Source organism: Cryptomeria japonica, chromosome 1 (genome assembly GCF_030272615.1).
Source record: "Cryptomeria japonica chromosome 1, Sugi_1.0, whole genome shotgun sequence".
Lineage (NCBI taxonomy): Eukaryota > Viridiplantae > Streptophyta > Pinopsida > Cupressales > Cupressaceae > Cryptomeria > Cryptomeria japonica.
The window spans coordinates 412,982,982-412,990,107 of NC_081405.1; positions in this window are offsets into that span (position 1 = coordinate 412,982,982).

The window sequence follows — 7,126 nt, forward strand, 5'->3', positions numbered from 1 at the left end:
ACAATTCGCCTTGTCGGCTTTACAAAAATATTTTACAATTAAATACAAAATATAGTAAACAAAATCATGTCGGTTGGGGTGTCGGTAAACATATTTGTCGCTGCCGTTGTCGGTGCTTGTGCCTATGCCGGTGTTTGTGCCTATGCCAATGCCATAGGATTGTAAGGTTGCCATCAATGACACTACCTTCAATCACCTACAATTTCTCATTGGAGTGTGCATTTGCCAACAGCGCAAAGGCGCTAAAAGATTACAATAACAATATTTAACAAACAATAACGCTATAACTACAACAAAGGCGTTAAATCTTGTGTCAAAAGCGCCAGAACTCGAACAAAGGCGCTAAATTTATGTTGTCAATGGCGCTAAAACGCGTGTCAATAGCGCTAAAGTGAAACCTATGTATGGAAATTTATAGAATATCACAAAAAAAAAAAGTTAGTTTTAGATCAGAAGGTTGCGTGTTCTATTCACGTTGGGTTCGCCAAATGATGCACGCTAATAAGGACACACAAAACATAAGATAAGTCGTTAGTGTTGATAGTGGCAATAAAAAATGAAACACAAATGAAACTATAATCCTAAACATGCATATCAAGAGAGATATAAAACAAATAACGAAAAGCATACAAAAATGAAGGAATTAGATAAAACCCTCTCAGATGCTCTCCAACATGCTCATAGTTGATCCTCCCTTGTTTCTCTCATCTCCAAGTTCCACATGAGTGTATCCCTCGGCTTTTTGCACTATTATGGATGTCTTATGGAGATTCAAGATTATGAAAATGATGCACTACTAATTATGCAAATGTAAACAAAGCTAATATGACAAAATGCCTTAATTATTCTAAGTTAATTTTAGCCAAAATAACAAAGAAAAATGCTTCTAAATGCTCTCTAAAATTTAGTATAAGTTTGACGCATACAAGATTTTTGGATCCTTTTGAAGAAGAAATGAGCTCTATTTATAGGAAAAATGGAGAAATGGATGGTTGAGATTGAGTAATCTCAACAAGGGTCAGGATTGATGGGTTTATGATCCATGTGAGGGCTTTCAACCCAATCCCAGGATGACAAATGTCAACATGAGATGGCTGGAGAGGAGAAGGAAGAAGCATTAAATGCTTGAAATGACTTGAAGGTTACCTTAGGAGGTAAGGTTAGTATTGAGTTAAATGAATAAAGCTTTTATCCAATGGATAAACTCTTGTGCAAGAGTTAGTGGGGATAACCATGGTCAAAGCAATAAATGCTTGAAGAGACCCATGGGTTAAATGAGGGTTGAGTTAGAGAGAAAGTCTCTAACCATGTGGGTGAGTTGAGTTTAACCATTGTAAGAGCCATAAATGGTTATGTAAGAACCATTAATGGTTTGGAAGACTTTAGGGGTTAACTTGTTGAAGACATGAAAGCCTTTAATGTTTTTCAAAGACTTTGGAGGCTTTGAGAAGTGACTTCAAGTTGCTTAGGAATGTAACAATAATTAGGAGATGGATTAGGCTAATTAGAAGGGGTTAGGAGAGTCTAGAAGGAGATTAGAAGAGTCTAGAAGGGGTTTTAGGATGCAAGTGGGTTTGGTGGGTGGGAGAAAATAGGATTTTAATTAAAATAAAATCTTTATTTCAACCAAATAGGTGCAGCTTGCATTTGTAGGACAAAGTTAGTGGGGGGTAGTTTAGGGATTTAAATATTTATTTATTTATTTATTTAAAGGAGGAAATGGGTTAAATTAAATAAATATGTTTTATTCATTTAATTGATTTAGAGTATGGCTTAATGAATTAATTTAAATAAATTAAATAATTTATTTAGTTAATAGAAGAAAAGGTTGAGGATGAAATTAATTAAATATTAATTTAGTTAACTGATTATTGATGGTTAAATAATCAAATAAATAGTAAATATTCATTTAATTAAGTGGACAGATTTATGTGACTACAGGTTATTTTAGCCTTTGTCTTAGATTTTTTCCTCCATTGTGTCAATCTACAACATTTTGTGATCATTTTCCTAAAATTTACCAAATGTCTTGTTTGTGTTACTTTCTAATGTTTGGAGCTTTGGTAAGCTAGAATTTGTCTAGAAAGTAATGCAGCAAAGACATCTATGTAGCACACTAATGTCATATGACAATTCATGATCCTATAGTTGATTTCAAACATTTATTTCCCTATCACCCTCCTAATCTGCAAAAATTTCTCTAGAGTGAATCCAAATAGCTACCTAGTTCATATTATTCCCTCCACATTGTTGGCATTGTGTTGTCATTGATGTCGACCGGTATAGCAAGTTACCGGTATAGCTTGTTACCGGTAAGAAGAGGATGTCAACCGGCATTGTGGTCAGTGGAGTCACCGGTACACAAGTTAGTGTTGGAGACATAAGTTGGGATGTTGACCAGTGAATAGGCATTGGAGACAACTGGCATTATGGCAATGCCAACCAATGAGTGATGTGTTGGTAGTGTATGGTTGCCAACTGGCAAGCATGTGACCAATAAGAAAGCAAGGTTGAGCAAATGGAGAAAGTGCAGGCAACTGGAAAGCTGTTGGATGTCATGACTCCCACCAGATGAAGATGTCATCACAAGATGAAGATATGACCGGCAAAGTTTGGGCTACTGCAAGCTAGTAAGGTAGACAAAGGGGATGTCTACTAGGTTATATGCTTTGATTGAAGATGTATATGCCTAGTGTCAACAAAGTTATATCAATGCTATATTGAAAGCAGAGAAAGCAATGTATTGCCAATCGGTTCCCATCAGTTGTTAACCAGTAGGTGACGGAAGGCATACACCAGATGATTAGAGTGGAATATGTGGGAGCCTCCAGTGTATAAAATCAAAGATGAACACTGGATCAGAAAGTGAAGGCATGATGAGCTACCAGGATAGAAGAGGAAGAATAAGAAGTGATGAGTTTGCTTCTTTGGCAAATCGGGTGAGATGATGTTCGGGCAAATGAAGGAGAAGGAAGGTTTGGCATTTGTAGACATGGAATCACTCCAAGATGTTGGTGTCAACCGAAATGCAGATGCAAATTGATACTATGACAGTTGAAGATTGCTGGCATGATGTTATCATGCATGTTACCGGTATGAAGGTAGGAGTAGTGTCAACTGGTAAACATGGCTACCAGTATGCAAGGAAGTGTAGAAGTGAAAGGCTCCCATCAAATGAAGATGAGCATGATGCGGATTAGCAAGTTTATGTCCATGGTGATGTGATCCCACCGACAAAACAGGTGACTGCATGGTTTGAGGATTAACCGGTTAGTGCATCACTGGTAAGGTAAGATGGACTGGTAGTATAAAGGGAATACCGGTTGTGTGTTGTGGTTGGTGGTTAAGCCTAAACCGACACAGTGGCTTGATTTGAAGTGGATGCTAACGATGATGACATGTAGGACACAGGTGTCGTACGTGCAGTAGAGGATAAATAGTGCGTCGGCGAGATAATTGGTGAGTAGGTCAACATCAATGTCGACTACAAAAATCACGGATCGGGTGCAGGAGTTTGCGGCTCAAGGCAGACTGAAAGGTGGAGGTTTGTGTTGTGATGATCGATGCAGGTTGTGCGCATGCAGATCAGATATGATTTGATATTGTCCACGATCGGTGGAAGGAACCCTAGCGTGCCAAGTTTGAATGTCCATCTTGGCGGGAAAGCTCAAGTATAAATATGTAGACCAGAGATCATAGAAGATGATGAGGTGTCGGATATTGAAGATCAGAGTGTGAGAGTGCAACATAGAGTTGATCAATCAAAGTGAAATCTGCAGAAGATCATAGTGACTGAGTGCTTGAGAGAACCGGCAAAGAAGAGTTTAACCGGCAAGGTTGAGGCAACTGGTAGACTGTCACTAAGCAACCGGTAGTGTTAGGACCGGTAAGAAGGCAGTTGCAGTGAGCAAAGGAGAGCAGAGAGAGAGTGAGAAGAGGTCAAATATGGTAGAGGGTGAGTGGCAGAAGATTCAAATAGTGTGAGCAAATTACCAGTAGTGACATGGGGCAATGGATTAGATTATAGTAAACTGGCAGAGGGTGAGTGGTAGAAGATTCAAATAGTGTGAGCAGATTACCGATAGTGACATGAGGCAGTGGATCAGAGTATAGTAAACCGACAAAGAAGAGGTAGAGGCTGAACCGGCAAGGTTGCAGCAGAGAGTGAAGAAGAGCAGGAATAGTGTGAGCAGAGAACCAGTAGAGAACAAAGCAGAGGTGAATCGATAAAGAGATATTTGTGAGAGTTACAAAATTCATTTGCAATGAGGATATAACTAATGTATTGTTTGTAATCATTGTGATCACTGAGTTGGTGCTCGGTTTAGGGGTTTGGTGCCCTAAATCAAGGGTTGGTGCTCCCTGGGTTGGTCCTCAAAACTATGTAATATAGTGTTTATTGTGAGGTTAGATTGGAGTAGTAGACTCCAGCAACATTTATCACCGAGGTTTTTCCCATGTTGGGTTTTCCTCGTATATCCGGTGTTATGTGATAAGTATTTGTGTGTGATTGCATCTTGATGTCTTCCCTTATCTCACCGATATGTCTTCATGGTCTTTTATATGTTAACCGGTCATCACATTTAGGATTAAAAGGGTTAAGTTTGGAAAACACTGATTCACCCCCCTCTCAGTGGCATCTTGTGTTCCACACACTCCATCTACTTTGAATCAATATTATTTTCTTTATCAATCTTTTCACTCAACTTTTAACTTTCTTAGAATTTTCTCCACCATTTTTATGAATATTTAAAAGCACATAAAGACTCCAACATCCTATTGAGTACTTGGAAGGCTTAGCAACATTCAACAACAATATTCTTGCCTCCATTTTTTTCCCTAAGCTTGGGAGGTGATTTGTATAATTATTTTGCTCTAACTTCTCATTATATTATTCATTTGATCCTTGTAGAATTCTAGATGTCTTGTAGAATTCTAGTTGTTTGTATCTTTCTTCTTACTTTATCAAAATTCTAATTTATAATTTAATACATTATATTTGCATTTTTCATTGCATTTCATTCCTTGACACTTGGAATAAGAGCACACTCTTTTTTGTTTTACAAATTGGTTGTTCATGGAAGTTGAAAAACCCGACATAGGGAACTGAATACACAAATTCCCAAATTGCTCCAACCCTTTTTTTCTTTTGCAATATAGGTCTTTTTTGAAGGATATTTCCAACTATGCAGAAATTTATCTCTAGTTATAGATATATTCAGATTTGTATTGAACCAACTTGATCTAATTATTATAGTTGACATATATGACAAAATATAGAGAGAGTATAAAAAATATTGTGATTGATTGATTGATGATCATTTAAAAGATTTAAAATTTGATCAATATTCATATATTAATTTTGATTCTAAAGAATATAAAGATCAAATGCAAATTGAATTAAGCTATATAATCTATTTACTGAATTTTGCTTAGTAACAATATAGACTATGGCACGCTTTCTGGGCTTTTAAATATAGAATATAAATATTGTTGTTGAATGTTGCTAAACCTTCCAAGTACTCAATAGGATGTTGGAGTCTTTACATGCTTTTAAATATTCATAAAAATGGTGGAGAAAATTCTAAGAAAGTTAAAAGTTGAGTGAAAAGATTGATAAAGAAAATAATATTAATGCTACGCACGCTTTCTGGGCTTTTGTTTTAGCTTCGAAAAGTTTTCTGTTTCACCAGCTCTGTAATCTGAACTTGACTGTGAGAAACGACACCATGGGCGGAAATAGGAGAAGATATGAGCCAGGAAGTTGCAAGGAGTGGAAACAGAAAGAAGAGGTGTGGGAAATTTTGCAGAAGGGTGGTCTTTCGAGCTTCCTTGAGAGACTCCATGGCCGTGATGGAAAGATAACCAGCTTCTTCTGCAAAAATTGGAAGAAGGGCAAGCTTAAAGTGGGCGACCAACTGGTGGAAATTGACGAAGAGTTAATAGCTAAAGCTACGGGACTCAAAAGGGAGGGTTGCAATTTCTACAGAGACAGGAAGGTCAGCAGGGAAGCCATTGAAAGGTACCCAGTCACAGAGAAAGAGAAGAAAAGACTGGTAAAGTTGAGCAAAACCTATTACCCGCCTAGGGCTTTTGCAAAGCCGTGGCAGGAAATTCTCTTTGTTTTAATGAGGTATATAACTCTAGATGGCAGGTTTACAAAAGTATATGGATATCACTTTGTCCTCTTAAATCATTTTAGGCATAATGATAAGGTGAATTTCCCTTATTTCTTGCTCTGTTCTATGAATGAATCCCTAAAAGCATATAAAGAAAATCCTCGAGGTGACACTGCAATGCACCAGGGACTTATGGTCCTCATTTATGATCATCTAAAGGCTAATAAAATCAATTGAATGCAGCTCTTTGTGGATTCGGAAGAAGAAATGTCTGATTCTGATTTCTCGGAGGAGGAGGATTCAGATGATGATTCCTCGACTGAAAATGAGAAAAGCTCTGACGACTCAGAGTATGAGGGGAGCAAGAAGAGGAAATCAAGACCCTCTTCTTCTAAGAGTAAAAAACCCCAAAGCAAACCCTTGATTAGTATTTCTTCGGAAGAAGAGGACTCTGATTTCCCTGAGGAGAAGAAGAACCCTAAGGGAGTGCTGAAGGAAAAAAGTAAAATCCAAGCCCAACCCAAGAAGAAGCAAAAGAAAACAGAGGAGACTGGCAAAGATCTGGAGGACACTGGCAAGGAACCGGAAGAGGACAAGCAAACAAGAACCCTGGAAGCGGAACAAAGCCTGGAGATGGAGACTATGGAGGAGACCCTCAGGGCCGCTGACACTATTTCTGCCCTCCATATTGCTAAAGATGAACAGATAACCTCTGGTAAAGTTACTCCTTCTCTTGGTCCTCACCCCGAGGCCTTGAAGGGTTTTATGAAAACCATTGAATGGCTTATTGAAGGGAATAAGAACACTGTGGATGAATACAAAAAACTCTGCAACAGAGTCATGATCCTGGAGACCATTAGCATTGGAGAGGTGAACACTATGGCCAATTATATTGAAGATTTGAAGAACACAATTGCTAAAGCGGAAGACATCAGAGATGCCTTTAATCCCCGGTTTGAGAAAATTGAAAAGGGGATACAGGATAGAAAAACCCTGGAGGAAACTAA